General features: G+C 41.9%; 1 protein-coding gene and 1 long non-coding RNA gene across 6 annotated transcripts in view; one reads left to right on the forward strand and one right to left on the reverse strand.

The window, feature by feature from the left end:
• Positions 1-20,321, forward strand: part of TSPAN4 (tetraspanin 4) — a 436,281-nt gene that overhangs the window by 321,981 nt on the left and 93,979 nt on the right. The window lies entirely within an intron of this gene.
• LOC130156077 (uncharacterized) lies at positions 1,707-18,368 on the reverse strand. Its single transcript, XR_008824309.1, has 3 exons — positions 18,280-18,368; positions 3,019-3,711; positions 1,707-1,880 (listed from the first exon to the last, which is right to left on the reverse strand). It is a non-coding gene; the product is annotated as an uncharacterized LOC130156077 (long non-coding RNA).

The raw sequence follows: 20,321 nt of genomic DNA on the forward strand, positions 1-20,321 counted from the left end.
ACATCCCACTACTAACAGTATAGCCTGAGTTTTTTGTATACCAAGCTTGCTGAGACACCAAAAGTGGAGATGATGGGGTACCATGTGGCAGTGACAGCAGAAGTGGCTGCAAATAGCTTTTGACTCCGTATCAGCCCATGTACAGGGCAGATAGCTAGTTGTTCAGGCAGTACCCAGTCTTCCCAAGAGCAGTTGGTCATCCTGATTCCTGTTTGTGTACCATAGTTTGGGAACCACTTGGTTTGGCAGTGGCAGGAGTTTGCAAAAGGAATATTACAATTTGTCTCTGAAAATCTTTCCTTGGTAGGTCAGTGATAATGGTCTATTACATTTTACAGAACTTTCCCTTGCTGCTATAACACTGTAATATTGAAAATATCCCGGAACAGCTATATTTTATGTCTTTGCACCCCCCCCCTCTCAGTTCCAGTTTGGTGTAGGTATAGACTGCTAATTCATTAAGATTGTTGCCAAATCTGTGCAGGCCGAGTCATCAGCGATGAGGGTGTGAAACAAAGCAGTAAGGCAATCTCAATTTCCATTTTAGGGAAGGAATAAAGTGAAGCATGGGTTTTTTCCTTCCTTCATTACAGTATTTACATAAAACTTGAATTATTCCCTTTGCTTTTTTGCCACATCAAGTTCAGTAATGTAGTAGAGATGAGTACCAGGCCCAGTCTGTCATACTGAAAGGGATGGGGTTATTAGCAAAATAAATTAACTGAAGTTTGTGGTTATCGGAACAACTGATATTATAACCAAACCAAAAGCTCTGAAATAACATCTTTTTAAGTAATAGAAAACAATCCTGAAGTGCTCAAACACATCCTGTGCCTGAGATGAAGTTCTTCATACTTGATGGAAGATTGAATGGAGTTGGACAGTGCTGGTATCTCATTTCTTTTGCTTGCTTTAAGAGTAAACTTTAATCTCATTTATTCAGACCATTTATAGTTTGCTCAGGAGTGAGCTTGGCTGACCCCTGGCAGTCCCTTGTTTTGAAGCAGAGCTTATTAAATCGAGTGTGGTTCTACTAGAAGCAGAATATTTAGACAAAATAGCCCTTGTCGTTAATGTGCCTGTTTGTATGGAGCATACTTACTAATTTTGGTTGAATGAGTAAACATTCATTTTTTAAAATTACGATCATTAGTATTTTTCTCTATTCTTCTTCAAGTATGGGGCTAGTGAGGAAAGAAAGGACATTATTTTCAGTGCTTGTAGAAGAAAAGTATTTTTGTAGATGCACAGAAAACCATGCACCCTTACTGTTTTTAACTTGACCTATTGGAAATGAGAGGCATTATCCATATACTTTCAGAGGTTCACAAAACACGTGGCTCCTTTTCCTCAACAATGAATTAAACATCGGTAATATCTGTCTCAAGAGCAGATTTTCACCTGCAGGTAAGACCTTAAAGAGCAGTTAATACCAAATGCACCTTCAAATCTCATTATGCAAGACTGAGAAAGGTAGAAAAATAGAACCTGAGAGCCAAAAGAGATATTCAGATCTCTCTGAAGTCTTCTTGCTAGTAGCGGTTTCTCTCAATTTGAAATACTTGTTCTAAATACTTGTTTTTCTGATGTTAGTGGTTTTATTATCTAATCTTTACAAATAACTTACAAATTATCTGATACTAACAATAGAAATCGAGAAGAATTATTTTTTATATAGTTGAAGAGGTGAAATATATGAAACACGCTGCTAGATTTTTTTGTTTTGTATTTTGTATGTGGACAGACAGTTCAGTAAAATAATTCCATGTATTGCATTGCATGGGCTGTTTCCTTCCCACTGCGTATCATCACGTGACGGTCTTCTAATATCATGAGACAGGCTTCAGTGAGCTTCAGATTGGGCCACAGATTGACCAGACCTGATGGAAAAGAAATGAGCAACAAAATGCTTAAGACACATCAAGATAAAATGAAAATTAAAAAATTCAGACATACAAGACTGAACTCTTTGGGTTGAAATAACTTCTGGATAGCTAATATCTAGTAGCAGGTCCTATGCAAAGGAGAAGATCCAAATTACAGTTTTTAGCTGATGCCCTGTTGCAGTCATTTTCTGTTTGCTTCCAGTGTGTTCCCAGTGTGATGTGGGGAAAATGGATTTTGGAAAAAAAAAAAAAAAAGCTGAAGAGGTGGGTGCTTTTTTTCATATTTCGAGATACATCTCTTGTCTAGTTCAAGTTGATGTAATTTACTCAATGCAGTACAGTGATAGCTGTTACTGTCAGGCTGAGAATAGGTAATTCTATCCCTAAGGAAAATACTTTTCTCTCTATAGCAAGGCACTAGAGATGAGATGCGGGACAATGTTGGCATCTCCAGCTCTCAGCAGAAGATGCAGACTTGACAAAATAAGTCCTGTTGAGGATCAGGGAATATCGTTGCAGAGTATTATTTGGATGTGATAAGCAGAAGGGGGAGATGGTATTAAAATGATGTTGTTTGACAAGACACTTCAGGGAAAGGGATAACAGACTACTGTATTCCACTTGGCTCTAGGAGAGTGGATAAGGCGTTTCATAGTTTGTGTGCTGTTGTGTTAATAGCGTGAACGTTGTTCCTTTGAATAATGTTTAATGTTGCAAGCAGCAGCATATGCTGTCATTGCAGCACGCAGGCAAACGTTTACATGCAAAAGTACTATTTTTGTAAAGGAATTGCCTAGAAAGCCCAAGGTTGTCCTTGTAGGTTTACTGGGATGCATGGTTGATGAGCACTGCATGAATATTTAAAATTACTTATATGGAATCCTTTACAAGCTTCACTGAACCTGCAGATGGGGAGAAAAGTGGTTTTGGATTATATATGCTAACCTACTCGGAGTATTACATACTGCTCTACCACTGAGAAAATATCATACCTAAAGTCAACAGATTTTCTCACCTGGTCAGGCAATAGGGTTTCCTTGTATCATCGAGCCTAGCACTATGCTTGATAGCCCTCCTTTTCCTCCCCTGGCAATTCAGAATTAAGATACTGCTGTGATTTAAGCATTCTCACCTGTTTCTCTTACCACTTCTGTGCAGACCCTTGCCCCTGCTTAAGTGCTTTCTTGTATCAAAGGTGCCATGTAGCTTGCAAAACCAATCACAATGAAGTAACATCATCATTTCCACAGAAAAGGCTTCTCTACTTTCTTTATTGCCCCATGTAGAGCTTCTTGCATGCTGAGGCACACAAGAAAGGCAACTTACTCCTCTGCTCCTTGGCCTCATGAGAAGAGGAAGGTTTCAATGTGAGGTTGCATTTTGAGTCCCATGAAGTCACACCTGGCTGCTGGCTACAGCTGTCACATTCTGTGCAGTGGCTTCCATGTGCTGGATGTAGCTATTCAGCAGAGCCTATCAGCAACACTGGTGCAGGATACCTGGTAGTAGGGCACAGCACTGGGCTCCTGATTTCTAGGCACCAAATAATGGAGCCATAGAAAAAGTGAGACTTTCCAAGCCTGAAAGAAACATGTGCATCCCAAACAGGCCCGCAGTACTGCTAGGGGGGCTCAAAAATGCAGTCTGTCGTTGCTTCGGTCTTTTAAAACTGTGGCTGTAATTTCCTTGTATCCATACATGCTCTGCAGATAATAGTTACGAGTTTCCACATTGGTTGCCAGCAGCACGATCTATTACTGCCATAAATTGCAGAGCTATTAAACCAATGGAGAAGGTCATGGTGATGAGGTCCAGGCAGCGCTCACTGGGGAAATAAAAGTTGTCATAGGCTATACCACATCATTAAAAACAAAGACATTGGATGGCAACATATTCAGATCCCACGGGTTGCATTTATTTGGATTTTTGTTGTATTTCTATTTGCAAAAAAAGACCCCTGAATGCTGACGGCTGCACAGTACACTCTTGACAGTTTGAAAGAAGCAGTCAAGACTTCCTATTAATTTCCCAGGATAACAGCCTGGCGAACATGCTTTGTGACAGGCTGTGTGTTGACCTGTTCAGTCTCAAGTATTTTGCCTGTGTTCTTGTAAGTGGCTTGGTTGAGTCAGGGCAACCCCTCAGGCAAGGGAGGGAAATCACACCTTGCCTGGACACCAGCTGAGAAGGAGCAAGGGAGGGGACTTTCAGAGACATTACATGTGGGAGGTGGGAGTGTCACCACATGGAGCTGAGAGCAGCCACTCAGGGGACAGAGAAAACTTAAGAACCATGTTCCTTAAGGACTTCTTAAGGTGTGGGCATAGTTTGCTGCAGAAAGTGACTGATGACAGGAATAAAGCTTGGGGGCAAGGACCCACTTGTAAGGAGACCACGGGTGATGGGAGTATCGGTTATAACCCGTTTTCATTTCTCTTCTCTCTGCAATAGTTTGTTTTTGGGTTTTTAGGTTCTTGAATTTAAATGTTCTATTCTATACTTTAGCAAAACCTGCCTTTTTTTCATTTAGAAGCCTTTTGGTCTTTTTGCAGAACTGTCTATAAAGAGAAGGCTTTGGATCTTTTCACACATTAAATACAAGTTAATCCTCATCTGCATCCCTGCCTTCTGCCACATGGAAGTACGAAAGGGCAAGGTGGAAAGGGATAAAGGCACTTATGCTGGAAAAAGCGAAACAGCTTTGACCTTATGCTCAGTAATTCCCCTGAGCACATGGACTGCAACTCAAAACACAAAAGTCAGCAAAGCTATTTGGAGTGCGCAGGGTTAAGTGTCAAGCAGACCAAGTGAGGACAGAGAAATTCAAAATGGTGTGCAGTGCTCCAGGACCAGTTAGGTCCCAGCAGTGCCTATGCTACTGGAAGGGGTGCTGCCCAGTTGTGCCCTGCAGTGGGCATTGTGGGAGGGCTGCTTGATGGCCAGGGCTCTCGGAACTTGAGTGCCATCCTGTTTGCATCACGGCAACTCAGCACCCTACACACAGCACCGGTACAGACTAGATTGCATATGGATGTATATAAAACTGCCAATACATTATATGTTAAAGACATTCAATTAGTTTTGGCAGTTATTTGGAAATGTTAAGAGTTTAACAAAAGGCAAGATCAGTATTACCAAAGCACTGCTTTTTCCTTTTCTGTTATCATTGTCACCTTAAAAAGCTGCAGGCCCCATGTTTCTGTGTTCTGTTAGATCTCAGAAGGGTGTAAATGTTTACAAGCGATCTCTAGAGACAGGGCAAAGCACTAAGGTTGTAAAATTGTGCCGTTTTAATTTAAGGAGGCAGAAAGCCAAGTTAGATAGACAGTTTAAGTACCAACAAAATAATAAACTAAATGCAGATTCTGTGTCCAAGCCTTTTCTGCTTTCAGTTCCCACTGGGACACTCTGTTCCAGTGCCCTTGTTCCATCTGACTTTCTTGCAGAGGAATTGGAGAGTATCCAACTTTTAAAATTACCTCAGCTTTAATTTATTCTGCTTTTGATGTTCATGGCACCATATATCAAATGGTCCCCAAATCTTTTCCTTAGACTCTGAGGCTGTAATTTACCTGCCCAATGTCTCAAAGGCAGATAGCACTTACTTTACAAGTTACGTATAATTTTAATATCCATATGTTTATATAATATATGAAGTTTGTGGGGTGAGTGAGGAAGGGGGAATGATTTATACTTATGAATATTTCCAGCCATTTAAAAGACAAATGAATTTCAGTTTTCCAGAGGCATCTTAGCAGAAACCTGCACAGGTCCAGCATATTTAATGTAACTTACACTTGGCAAAAAGAAATGAACAAGCTAGTCTCCCTTAGGACTTAGTACCAACCTCGGAGAACTCGGCATGATCTGGGTGAATGTATTCTTTTTCTATGACAGGGTTTTGTAAAGAAAAACACTGAGACTGGGGCATATGGGAAAAAGGCACACGAATTAAGAAGCACTGAATTTTATAAGTCAGGATTTAGAAACAGAGAACTCAATTCAAGTTTCCACTGAGGCACCTTTATGTAAACCTGGAAATGCAAAGGAAAATCAGGGGAAAAAAAAATGTAGTGCTTGCTAAGGCCCTTTTTCAGAATAGGTTAAATTTAGATAAAACTCAGATCCAAAGCCTTGTTTCCCATGTGATTGCAGGGCTGTAGGAATGGGACCTATATATATAAGTAGAAGAGAATTATGTTGAGAATTAAATTCTGAAGACTGGCCACGTAAGGGCACGGAATGGCTCAGGAAAGCAAATATGAGCAAGGTGTCCTGTGATTGCATCACAGCTGGTGAAAGTGAGCTCCGGTCCAAGGTGAGCACTGGCTCCGGAGCCCTGCGGACACTCACCTGCTGAATGACACGTTGCCTCTCACGGCTCCCCGTGGCTGGCCAGGGCAGGGTGTGGGTATTGATTTCCTCCTGCATCTAAGCCTAGTATGATCTCTGTGCACACTTGCTGCTCCCCTGGCATTACGGAGATCAGACACAGTAGAAAAGGAGGTCATCCAATTCCCCGCAAAGCAAGTTAATACATCTGTCAGGCATCTACTAGTTTCAAATGTATCATCTCCTTTTATTTTCACCTGCACATATATGCTCAGGCAAAGCCAAATTCTCACATGGTGCATGTTGATATAACTTTCTTAAAGCCTGGTGGAGGCCAGTAGAACTATGGAGATCTGGAACCTTATCTGACCTTATGAATTCTGATTTGAATAGAGGTGCAATGAGTGTAACTTAGCATCCATTAGCAGTAGAGATGTAACGCCTCTGAAGAATCAGACAAGTATCTCTATTTCAGTCTATGCTTGAAACAACTTACCAGGCTTGCAACACAGGTAACTTTTTTTACTGTTTCTTGACTTTTTTTAAGGAAAAGAGGGGGCACAAAGACACTGCTTTCGTCATACCTACACTGCCCAATAGGTCATCCTAAACAACATGAAATGTTGTCTTGCATCTTTCTAACAAGCTGTTTCTTCCTTTTTTGTGCTCCTTTTCTTTTTTCTTCCATAGGTGATGCAATAGATTGGCTCCAGCTCTCCCCTCCTGGCATGCCATATGTGCTGTGTGATGCCCTTCTTTGCTAGACTGTTCCAGCCTTTCGGGAGGTGGGAATTTATTCCTGGAATCACACCAGTGTCCAGATCACTTTCATTGTCTTTATTAGAATGGACTGCAGCCCATCACCATTGAGGAGAACAGTTGGTAGGGAGTATATGATATAATTGCCTAAAATGAACTCTACCTCCACAGGGCACAAAATCGCTCGGTGGCATTGCAGCTTTCTTATTCTGGCTTAAGTCACCTTCCTTCCTCTGGGCAGTAGCTGGTTCTTATGTATGTTATGGGGACCATATGCTCAGCCTAGAGCCAGTCCCAGACTTAGACAGTCTGTCTGTAAAGCAATATACATTCTCACCTGCAGACGTTTCTAGGTGGCATCCCCATCTTTCAAGTGCAGGATGGCTGGCAGCAAAAGAAATCAACTTTTCATGCTCACTAACTGAGCAAAGCTCCATGGGTCCAAAGGATCAGGCTCTTCCTATCTGCTCATTCCCAAGCCTGTGTGGTCAGGCCAGCCTCTCCAACATTGCTGCACCTCATGCAAGGGTATATGACTTTCATAGAATCATAGAATTATTTAGGTTAGAAAAAGCCCTTAAGATCATTAAGTCCAACCATTAACCTAACACTGCCAAGTCCACCACTAAGCCATCTCCCTACATACCACATCTGCACATCTTTTAGATACCTCCAGGGATGGTGACTCAACCACTTCCCTGGGCAGCCTGTTCCAGTGCTTGACAACCTTTTTGGTGAAGAAATTTTTCTAATATTAGATCTAAACCTCCCCTGGTTCAACTTGAGGCTATTTTCTCTTATTGTTGGTTACTTGGGAAAAGTGACCGACACCCACCTTGCTACAACTTCCTTTCAGGTAGTTGTAGAGAGTAATTAAGGTCTCCACTGAACCTCCTTTTACTCCAGGCTAAATAACCCCAGTTCCCTCAACTACTCCTCATAACACGTGCTCTAGACCGTTCTTGTCAGCTTAAAACAGAGTACTGCACTATTTCATGTGGGCTTTAGGCTGGTGATGGGTTATAACTGTGTAAGTATGGTCCAAGTCTCTGAAGGTTTCCTTTCTCGTATTTGTAATAAGATGAACCAAATCCCAGTGTTGTTTTCTCTGCTGGGCTTATTGAGTATAGAGAGCGTGGTGAACCATAAATGGTCAAGGATGGGCTTTGCTAGCCCCCCAGCTGGAACCAGTTAGCTGATGAGAACTGGGGCTGCAAACTGCCAAAGAGGAGGAACATGCCAGGAGAAAGCTGGAGGTGTGGTTTCTGGAGCTACAGACTGAGAGGAACTGTGCAAGGAAAAATGTAAGAAGGGGAGGAGTAAAAGCAATTAGGAAGATTACAAGAGGTGAGTAGGACCATTGGTGCTTAGTACATGGTTTCTGGGCTTCCCATTCCTTGTGGAAGGGGGACAAGAAGCCCTGGACGGAAATAAACCACAGAAAAAGGGAAAGTCCAGTGCTCGTTTGTATGGTATGAGATTTAGCTGTTTGGAAAAGGAAGAGAGGTTGCTGTAGCCAGGCAGAAAGGTCATGTCTGCCTAGTATGATGCTTAGATTTCTTCAAGCCTGAGACATGGGGAGTAGCATGGTTGTGGTAGTAACATACTTCTTCTGGGTAACTTTGTTTCCTAAAAAACTGGCTATGTTAGCCTGATTGAAATGCTGTAGCAGTGTGTAGCAGACTTCCTGTGCCTGCGTTGTTGCACTGGAAGTTAGTTTTGCTGAATTGCACAATGTAACTGCATACAGGGTACTGAAGGGGATATACTGTATTAACAGGCACAGTGGGCACTTTGTACCGTCTATCTGGTGGTGACTTCTGCCACATCACTGTTTTTGAAATCTCTTTGTCAAGTGGAGTTTTGACTGGAGGTTCTTTCTTGGTTATGTATGTTATATGTATATTATCAGTATGGTTTGAGCAAGATAAAAAGCAAAAATTCACTCCTCTCAGAAGTAGCACAACCCCACAGCTGTTCTCTGCCTTGAAGCAGCTGTGTCTCATCATGGCTCGTTACAGCAGTTGGAGGTCTTGCTGTTCATTAGGCTCCTGTCTGCCCTCTCCTACTTGAATTTGTTGCATTGCTGTGGAGGGGAGAAGGCAGTAAGCTCTTGCATTCAGTGCACTTCTGGATATCAAACTAAACTGCAGCTATGGCCTGAATTAGAAGTATCAGGACAAAACCAAAACTTTACAAACCAGTGAACTCTTTTACAGCCTGCTGTAAGTAGATATATATTTTTTTTACAGTTCTAAAGGGAAATAGCCATGCATCTCTTTGCCACTTCAGTGAGCAGGAAGCTTTATTATAAAATGTTTCCTTGTGTTTGCGTCCTGCTTGGTTTGTTTGGTTCTTATTAGTTGGTAATTGTTTCACTACTGTAGAAATAGATGTCATGTTACTTTTTCATCTTGGTGTTGGTTTTTTTTCCCCACCCTGTTGTTGTGTGAACATTTCTTACAGTTATTTGCTGCAGGAAAAATGTGAAGAGGACTGTTTAACAACAGGCAGAAACTGAGAAACTGCCTTAGCTTTGGAAGAGCCTTGCTTCTTGTCTTCAGCTGGCATCAACAAACCTGTCCCTATTAGGTGTAAGCCAAAATGACCTAGCTTTACAATTACAAAGGAAGGGGTGGGGGCAGGTTGAACCAGGGCAGATTAAGAGACTGGAGAAGAGTCATTGGGAGGTGTGTGCAGCTGAAAACGCGCCAGTTTTGAGTCATTATTCATTGAATCAGGGAGGAATGGAAGCCCTGGTGTGATTTATGCAGTCCTTCACTCTGTGTACACCTTTACTCTCTCAATTGCTAGTGGTTTCTGATCCATGGATCTCCAGCAGGAGTTGTCTTTGACTGTTGGTCTTGCCTCTGCAACAGGGTGGCATGTGAAGGCAGTGTCAATGGGTGTATGTGAGCCTCATGTTTACGGAGTGGTGTCGGCGCTACTAGCTTTTAGCGGCTGAAAGAGACTGGTATTAGCAGCTGGTCTGTCCGCCTGCGTACCTGAGGCCATAGATCCCAGCCAGGAATGCCTTTCTGCCAGCAGCCCGAACTGCAGTGCTGGTAAGATGTGTGCAGTATCATTTATGGTGAATAATAGAATGCTAAATAGTTTAACGTATTACATGCTGATCCTGGAGCGATGGAAATTTAAGGGCATGGGGTAGGGGTGAAATAGGGCTTAGCATAGCTGTCCCATCCATGTCATCCCACAGCCTCAAATTTTCTGCAGCAACTGGGAGGAGACAGAATATTTAGGGATTTTGGGGGAAATGCGTTTGAAGGGGAGATGTGGAAGAGGTGTTAGATGAAGAATGGGAGGAAGCTCGAGGCTTTTGCTGTTGAAGGGAATGGGAGGGCTGTTTGCGTGTGAGGGTGGGCATGAAGATCATGTGCTGTTTGGCTTGAGTAGAACAGGCAAGTTAGAAGGAGGCAGTCAGAAATTGTCAGTTGGCTGCATGGGTGGTTAGCAAGTGTCCAAAAGCAATCTGAGACTACCAAAGGCTAAAAATACTTAAAAGTTCATGGGGGTCTTTATGTGCACAGTACTGTCATGCAGTACCTCTGCATGACAACATTTTTCTGCTGGAGCCTTTGGAAAAACACAGAGCATGCTGCCAGGAGTGCATTGCTCTCTCCTTTGCCCTGTGTATCTTGACAGCAAAAGCTTTCAGGCTTAGGGCTTTTATGAAGGATTGTTTTTTAACAGTATCAAGTGCCAGGCAGTACGGCCACAGCTGTATTTCCTATGGCAGAGCTCAGTCTTACATCCCTGTGACCTTCTCTGGCTCTGTCTCATCCTGGACCTTGCGGTTGTAGGGATATCGCTGATGCTTATGTTTTTATGGTGAATTAAAGAAGCCAAGAGACACTTTAAAATTCAGGTGTCTCTTAATATTTCAAGCAGGGGCTGGACAGACGCTTTTTTTCCCCCAGATAACTTTAGTGCAGAGGAGAGCTTTGCACATTAAGGAACCTGATGAATTATGCATGAAGCACAGCAGTCTGGTATTGGCAGTGGCTGCTTTATGAGAGGAAGGGAGTGATAGTAACAATTTACACCATACCGTAGCTGTAGTTTTTCATACTGAAGCAGTAATGCAGACTGCTGGGCTGAGAACAAATAACGTGGCTCCCCCTTTGAGCCCTAGGGGGCTGAGAAAGGGTATTTGGGGGTGGGGAACAGAAGACCCGTTTTGAGCAAAGCACAGAGAAAGGAGGGAGGACACATCAGGCCCGCAGGCTGCTTGGCAGAGCTGTGCTGAAGAGCAGTGGAGTCACTGCCAGGTTGACAGACCCAGCGTGTGCACATTAAACTCTGCCATGTAATGGGACAGTAAGACTGACACTGAAAGCATCGTATCAGGCGATCTGTGCTGCCTGTGCTCGCTGTCCTGCGGAGCAAAGGTGGAAAGAGAAAAAGGAAGCGGTGGTTAAAAAAAATAATCTCATTAAGGGTAAAGGTTGACTGCAGAAAAATAAAAGGATAATACTCTGCACTGCTTTAATGTGAAGTCCGTTGCTGTGCATGACAGTAGACTTGCAGAGTTACTGTGTGTTAGAAGCTGTGATGGCAATACTCTGTAGGTAACTGGTTCAATCTGCCAGGAAATGAAGTGCCCTATAAGTTCGTCAAGCCTTTGTGATTCAGCAGCAAAAGAAATTTCTGCACTTGTTGGCGAGTTGCCACTGCATATTAATGAGGCAGCTACTTCTTTGGTAGTGGCAGTAGTAGGAACTTGGATTTCCTTGTAACTCTTTGTGGTTCTTTTTCAACCAGATCTGTGTCTTCCATTGCTCTCTTTAGGTTTCTTTTTTGGCCATTCATTATTTTGAATATTCATTCCTTTTAGGAAGAGGCAGTCCCTAGAGGTGTTGGAAGTGGGCTGTACTGCTGTGAGGCATGTAGGTAGCAGTAATGATTTTGGTTTTTTAATATAGTGTTGATTATTCTGCCCTTTCAAAAGCTTTGCAAACAGCAAGGTAGCTGTATGCTACTCTTCTTGTGGTGGGAGAATATTTTCATACTCAGTTTGCAGAGACTGACACTCAGAGAACTACAGTTCAGCATTTTCAGAAGTGTCTTGCATTAGGAGGCAGACATTTCCCAAGACTTTAAGAGATGCTGATCACGTGGAACCTCTCCTGGGCATCAGCTAAAGTGCCTGGCATTTACAAAACTGGAAAGCATTTGATACTTGACAGAATCTGAGGCTACTCTGAAAAACATTGGCTTATGAGACTTCCTTGGACTAAAGGTCTCAGTAGGAATCCTGGACATTGCTGCGATACCCATTTCTCTGCTGCTCTACCATACATTGTTCTTTATACCTTTTATTCTTTAAATGGTGACTGTGTTTGCCTTGGCTTTGTCTTCCCAGTCTCTGTCAGGATCCTTTATGTGATGAAGTTGTGTATTTAAGTCTTGTATTTTGGGGTTATTGTTCTGACTAACCTCAGCCATGAGCAGCACAAACAGATTTTGCTTTACTTCAGCCTCTCTCATAGGACACTCAGATGCGGAAGAGAGGAGAAACTGCAGCACACTCGGAGTTCTTTCCCCTTGTCTGGGCTCGTGCAGAATTTAAATCCATAGGTATGCTCAGTGGTAAAAATGTTGATTTAACAGTTTTACAAAATGGTTAAAAAGGACTGAACAAATTAGAGCTTTCTTGCCAGAACTGGCAAAGCTTTGATTCTGACTATCTAATGTCTCTGGTACACACATGACGTTGCAGTATCTCATTACTGTATTTCCAAGCAGGGTTCATTGAATTGTTCTATTTTGTGTTTAGTGGTATGAATAAGCATGAAAAATGAAACCACTCTTAACTGTAAGCAGTAAAATATGTATTGTGCTTTAATTGTTTTCATTTTTGGCAGAGCTACTTTATAATACAATTATGTTTGTGCCCAGGGGCATGTGGGATTGAATTACTGGGTATCCAACTTCCAGCACTCTCTTTCAGGCACCCCATACTTAAATTATACGAATCCTTTGGGAACAAGGCAATTGTATGTGGTGGTTAGCAAAAATCATCTGAAGTGGCATACAAACATACTTCTCTGAAGCCATTTTATAGGTAACCTTTCTTTTTGTTAATCTAAGTGCTTAGAATATAAGCTTTAGATTTCTGCTGAAGCAACTTCTTATGAAGATGTTTTCTGCATGCTAGGACAAGAGACATCTGGGGAAAATGTGAATCACCTACTCTGGCCAAGCATGAAAAAAGGAAAAGGGAAAAAGAAGTCTTTTGGGAAAAATAAGTCTATTAGCTGAAGTGCAAGCTCTGGTAATCCTCATTCAGACAAGGCTTCTTTGTTTGCAAATAATCTTCTTTGTTTGCCTGTGCTTTTTTTGTGTTTTCTTTTAATTTTTTCAACACTTTATGGAAGATGAGGTGTGTGACTTTTTTTGCGAAGATGCTTAGGCAGGAATTATTTGTTGCTGGCAAAGAACTTAAGGCCAGTATCGTATGCAACTTGGTCAGTTTGGCTAAGACTTTTCTTTCTTTCTTTTTTTTTTTTAAGTATTCATAATCGAGCAGAACCAGATTTTGCATCGCTGTTGTTATCTTGACTTGTACTTATTTCTCAGATGATCCGAAGTGCTGTAGACTGCTTAAGTTGAAGTCAGTGCATGCCTAAAGGTGTTTACAGGAAGTTAGAGTAACTTGGAGCCAGCTTTAGTATGAATTTACTCTATAAATTAACAGTAGTAACTTGCAAATGGGGGCAATACAAAAAGGTTTGATGAAAGTACTGTCATCCCTATAACCCTAGCTAGGTTGACTGATGGAGGCATTTTACCATGTAAAGACTTGATTTGAAATCTGCTGCAAACCATGGTGGCATGTTCCACTTCCTTCACTGTTGTAAAAGGTTGCAGAATGTGCAAGGGAGCAGTGAATGCATACCCAAATTTCTGCAAGGGAGATATAAGTACATGTGTGTGTATATATGTGTGTAAGTCCCTTTTCCTCTAACCAGAGACATGAACACAGCTTCTACACTGGACCTTCAGATTCAATTTGTCTGTGTAGCAGGTTAGTCCTTCATTGTTTGTTATCAGCTTTCAAAGGTTTTAGTCCCTCTGTCTTAAATGTAAAACACCCTTTCTCCATGTATGTTTAGAGTATGCTCTCCTAGTTACTAAAAAGTCCCTATTTCTTAATAAGCCAGGCTGATGATTAAATCTCAAGGTTTGTTTGTGTCTTGGGTGGAATTTTTCCCTCCTAGGGCTGGTCCAAGCCAAGTTTCTATAGCTGGATCGTTGCTTATACACAGAGGTGTGCTTGCAATTGCTGAAATTACACACGGGTATTTACCAAAGGATAATAATATACACTGTGTAACCTCTTTCCTTGGCTTTTATTTAAATATGAAGAGGAGACAATTGATCTGCCTAGAGGTTTCCTTTGTGTTCCCCCTCTCACCCGCCTTTCTGTTTCAGAGGGGAAAACTCCCCACCCAACTGCCATGTTCTCTAGCTAAAACCCATTCAAACAAAAGAAGTCCTAAATCCATATTAATCACTGCTACCTTTAATTTTTCAATCACTGCTTGATTAAATTGCTGCCTAGATTCGCCCTTTCAGTGATAGGGCCTGGTGAGCCCTCTGCAGTGAACTCAAACAGAGAAGTAATAAAGTGCTTTCTGTCGTAGGCACTCCCCAAAGCGCCAGACACAACACAAGTTATTAAAAAAATATCAAAGAGTGAGCTCCTATAAACTGTGCAGAAGAGAAAAATGTGATTGTCCAGGGAAGGGGAAGAAGATTTTAATTTCGCATCTGCAATTATGAAGGCAAATACATCTGTATAGAGGGTATTTCAAAGTCAAAAAGAAATGAGCAAATTCAGATGTTTGGGCCTGTGTCAAGAGCTAGGTTTGTAAAGGTTTAACTGCTGTCAAAGGGCAAGTGCCTGTTTTTTTTCTTTTTCAATACAATTGTCAGCACAGAGCATGTCTATCAGTTAATAAACTCACACTGATCCACAACCATCTGCCTTTAAATCTTCCCATGAGGAATGCGGATGTTCTGGCTCCAGACATGCCCTGATTCCAGTGAAGGTGGGGTTCTGCTTAAGCCAGTTTATATTGGTGCGCAGTCCTCTCCTGGTGCTCCACAACTCTTATGAAATTGGTTTATGCTGCTGTAGGACTCAAAGGTAGACCTGCGGTTCTTGAGCCACCTTCCACTAGTGAACAGTCAAGGTGCTGTTCCCGTGCTGGGGTGGTTTGGAGCCTAGTGTTGGCACCGAGGTTCCTGTGTAGCCTGACATGAGCCAACAGCTCTTTCCTGGCGGCTGTCCTAACTCTGGAAGTGAGTTGTAAAGTTGGCTTTGGTGTTATGTTATGATATAACTGGACTTCTGTGTGTTACAGGGTGGCTGCTGTTCAAAGCAGTCATTGCATATTAAGTCAGCGTAAGCGTCTCCTGGTGGTTGAGCACTTGGAAACAAAGTGAAGGTATTTGAAGAAGCACCTGTCCTTCATCTGAGTGTGATAGCTGCCAGCACAAGCACTGATTATCTAGTATATACAGAATAAAATGGACCAACTGAAGCAAACAGCTGTGAGTGCACACATTTGGCATCCCTGCCTCAGCTGAGAAGTAACTTCAAGATGAAATGGGTTATTTTCTTTAAAATACAGTCTGAGTCTTTTGCAATTACGTGAGCATTCCCGTGGCTTTACATCTTGTCTTTGACAAATCCCTAAACCTTGATGTTGATAAAAACATATATTGGACAACTTTGTTCTTGTTAAGACGTTTCACAGGACATGTTGCTGTTTTCTGACTCAAAGAACACTTTTTCTTTTTTCTTTTTTTTTTCCCTACTGTGGCCACAACCTGAGTAAATAAAGAGTCAACATGAACTAAATCATTATAAGTCAATTTTAACCAATTCAGAAATGTCCATACTGGGGTTTGTGTGGACAACAATTTAGTGAAATCAATTGAAAAATCAATGTTAGGCATCATCTCTGTCAGTTTAACTAGCTTCTTTCCCATTCATCTCCCAGCCAGCTAATAGCAGGCTGAAAACTGCAACACAGTGTTATCTTAGGCTTGCACAATCTTCATTGGCAAAAGGATTTTAGGGCTTGAACTTACTCCCTTAAGTTTGTGTTGTGCACAACTTTACCCAGCTAAGGGAGTGATGGAGACAGCCATTTCGTGCTGAAGCAGCCTGTAGCTACAGCTATTTGAGAGCAGAACAGCCTTGTATATGAGATATCAGGGCAGGAATCAAGAGAGCTGAGTTCTCATTTCTACACCTTCTATTTTATCTTTCTATCTTTTCCCTTCCCCAGATGACTGCAATAATACAAATCTTGCATGTGGTGTACGGGCCTTATTTTCATTCATTTGTTCTTGGGAAGCTTTTTAAAGGCTGGTCAATACAAAGGTAATAAAAACACACTGATGATTGTAGTCACTGGACATCTGGAGTAGTGCTGTCATGTTTGTGATATTCTGCCGTTATGCCTGCTTGTATCGTCATGCTGTGATGAAAACCTGGGGCTGCTGTTGCAGTGATCAGGCTGGTCTCCTGAAGAAATCTGTCATCACACAAAGCTTCATCTAATTATTTAGCAAGTGCCTCTGAAACTTCAGAACTAAGCATGGATCCCTTCTGGTTAATAAGGAATATGTGTGGAAAATGCATTTCTACCCTTAGTTTTCTTGTACTTTAGAGGAATCCTGCTATTGCAGTTCTTTTGGTGCAAGGCTGACCGACTTAGAAGCAACATTGCCTACATGAGAGCTGTGAACTTGAAGTAGGGTTCAACAACACTAAAATTCCTGCTTTCTGTTGCTTATCTGTTGAAAGATTCAGGAGCGAGGTGTATTTCTATCCTGTGGTACCCTTACACATCATCGGTTGCCCTACATCAGGCTTCATGGCCCTCAGCTAAGTTACTGCCAGTGTCTGTAGTGCAGAGCCAGGGAGCCGGGGTCGGTAACTGCTGTGATACCGTACTGCATGGCAGTGTGTGCACCCTGTGCCTCTCCTGAATAAACACATCTCGTACTGCTCTGCAGGAAAATGCAGTCATCCCGCAATGAGCAATAACAATTCAAAAACATTTCATAAACATTCTGTTTAAAACCAAAAAACCACAAACCAAACAACCCACAAGACAACAGCGGTATTTCATTTTCACAAAATGACTCGGAGAGCTCTTTGTGGACTGTAGTAGAAATATTATTGGAGCAGTGGGTCTGAGACTTTCCTTTCCTGCGATCTTTCCATTTAGCATCAAGATACATCTGGGCTTCCTTCTCTGCTGTAATACTGTTGTTGGCAAATCTGTGTTTTCTTGTTTACACTCTGAAACCCTTACCGAGACAGCTTGTGCTGTTACCTGCTTGCTTGAGAAAAGGATCCAGAATTGAACCCTTCCAAAACCCAATAGGTTGGATGTTGAAAATGTCAGCCAGGGATATCCATGTTCTTACCTCTGTTTTTCACAAGCACGATCACAGTTTTTAATTTCTCCAAGTCCCTGAGGGAATCCTACTAGAAAAAGCTGATAAGGGAAATTGCTTCTAATTCTGCAGCATTCTCTATCCTTTTACTCGTTTAGTTATTATTGTATTCTGCCAACAGTCTTGATGACACATGTTTGTTGCTGCCTTGTCCCATCACGCGCTGCAATTACTTCAGACATTTTATTAGAATGACACAACTGGAGTCGTTGTTTACTGGAGATGTAATGTCTTGGGATACTGAGGTCTTCAAGTAGGCATGGGGTTAACCTTTGCATCCACTGTAATTATGTCAGCTAGTGGAAATAATTGCAAGACCTGAGACACAAGCTTCAGAACAGACAAGCACCTGTGGCCAGCATTTTTTAACCTCTTTGGCTTATCCCAAGCAACCAGGTGTCTTACAGCCAAGTGGCAGATGCCTACTTTGTCAGTGAGCAGTTAGTTTAGCAGGGAGATGGTGTTATAACACACATAATTTCTTTACTGTATAAGCAGAGTAACTTGAATTTAGCCAGGTGAACGATTAATAGAAAAGGAGCTTTGATAGAAGTAAGGTAATTTGTTTTCAATTATAAAAGCTAGAGTTACAGCGTAAGTCAAGAAGGGTGCAGCGCGCGGGAAGGTGTGGATGTGTTGATCCTTCACGCTTAGATTGATTTACCTCTTTGCTTTCCTGACCTTCACGTTGAACAGTTTTCTACCAGATAAATTTAGACAGATTGAAACTGTTAGAAGTAGAGAAACTTGCAGAGCAAGAAAAGAGGCATCTGAGGATTTTTATCACAAGCACGCTCACCCATCAAGTGCCAAACCAGCAGGTTATATAGCATGGCCAGACTGTCGGCAGAACATCTCTGTTGAGTTATGCAGCTATCTGCAAACAGCCTTTTGGGCAGAGCAAGGGGCTCTGTAGAGAAGTGCTTTATCACAATGTAGCACTGGCCAGCTGCTGTGGGCTGATGACTCTCAGTTCCCAGAAATGCCTGGTTTAGGGTTAGCATTCCCTTACATCATATGTGAATCATTATGAAGAGCAGCAGTTTCACCTTCTGCATTTGCTTGACAACCTTTTGGCTTTCCAGTTTGGTTTGTAACAAATGCTGCCGTTTTTTAGAACATATGCCGTCAGCTTTGATTGGCTTCCTTTGTAATTTTGACAGGCAATGTTCTGTAAATGTGTGACACAGAGGATTCTGGTGAAGATTGTCATGTACAGGACAAAGGGATTTTAAGAATAATGACAAGTAAACGTCCATCTTTGGTGGACTTCTGTTAAAATCATTGGTGAAGATAATTCATACGAAGGGTGTGATCAGAGTTTTAGGAATTGCTGATGTCCAGAAAGAGGAAGGGTGAATATGATTATTTTTTTTTTTTAATTAAGGCAAATAGATATGATTTGAAAGTTTGAATGGGTTTTGTGCCCCCCCTCCCCTTTTTGTTTTTTACTCCTTTCTGAACAGAGGAGGGGGGGTGAGCAGTGCTGTAAGGAAGATGCAGGTAGGATGAAAGGATCAGACAGGATGGGATGCAGAACACCCAAGAGGCAATGGTTTTATTTGCAGAGGGCAGGGAAACAGTCAAGGAGATGACAGGGAAAGCTTGATTGTACAGTTAAGTTTGTATGATGTTAAGTGTTGAAGGATATCACAGTTATTTCAGGCTTGCTGGTTTCTGTAATATACCATCAGTGAGGCTTTTGGGAGTGTGGCATTTACTGAATGGCAGAGAGCTTTTCCAAAGCTGTGAAAGGACCTTGAATGTTACACCTTTCTCCACATAAAGCCACATATGTTGGAGTTCACAGCTCAGTGACACTGGTGTCTGTCTTTAGAAACATTAGGTTGCAAAACTTGGGTGTGCAGAGAAAAGCCGCACCTCGGCTCTAATTTCAGTGAATTCTTTTGCTGTTTGATTTTTGTGTAATATTCTGTGAGCTGCCAATTTTAGGAGGGTTTTTTTATATTATTACTTTTTCAAATGCCATTGTTGTGGCAACAAAACGAAGAGCCTTTCTGCCCTTTCTTACTGAATAAACCCACATAATTGTTTCCTTCTCTCTCTCTCTCTCTCAACAAAATAAGGTGAACCAAGGCTGTACGGTCTCTGCCCTGCTGTGGGAAGGCATGGCAGTCTTCTGAGCCCGTCTTCTTTTATAGCAAGCAGTAAATAGTCATAAAGCATTTGAACACAGCATATTTATGTGCAAGTAGGTTCTGTATTAAAAAAATGACAAGCATTTGTATGATGGAGGGAGTACTCATCATAAAAAATATTCAGTTCAGTTATCTGGAGACATTTCTATAGCTGAAAACCAGCCCTGCCAGCTGAAAATGTCTGCAATGGCAGGAGGAAGAAAGGCAGGCCTTCAAGCAGTTTTCTTCAGAACTGAAGGAATTTCTTCAGAATTAAGGAATTTGTCTTCAGTCTTACCCTTTTATTTTTAAAAAAGATTGCTTTAAGAATACTATGTAGTGGTACTAGGACCATAAAGCATTACTAAGGGTAAATGACTGGTAACCTGAACCAGAACTCTTTGAAATTGGAGGAAGTTTGGGAATGGCTCGTGGCTGTAAAGACGGCAAGGAGATGGAGAGGGCAAGGAGTATGGCATTGGCTAAGAAGGACACACACACGTGCACAAAAAAGTGTGCTTTTAGCATCCTTCTTTAAAAGCCATGTGTTTAATCTCAGTAACAAAATTTTAGTCAGAATTTCTGTGTGTTCACTGTTGGCATGCCAGTAAAAGCTAAGGCCTCTGCTACAAGGTTTTGCAGCATGATACAAAAGAGACCTGAAAGCGGCAATGTTGCCTTTTCCTCCCTTACTCTCTTTGTG

This window comes from Falco biarmicus, chromosome 10 (assembly GCF_023638135.1).
Source record: "Falco biarmicus isolate bFalBia1 chromosome 10, bFalBia1.pri, whole genome shotgun sequence".
Taxonomy (NCBI): Eukaryota; Metazoa; Chordata; class Aves; order Falconiformes; family Falconidae; genus Falco; species Falco biarmicus.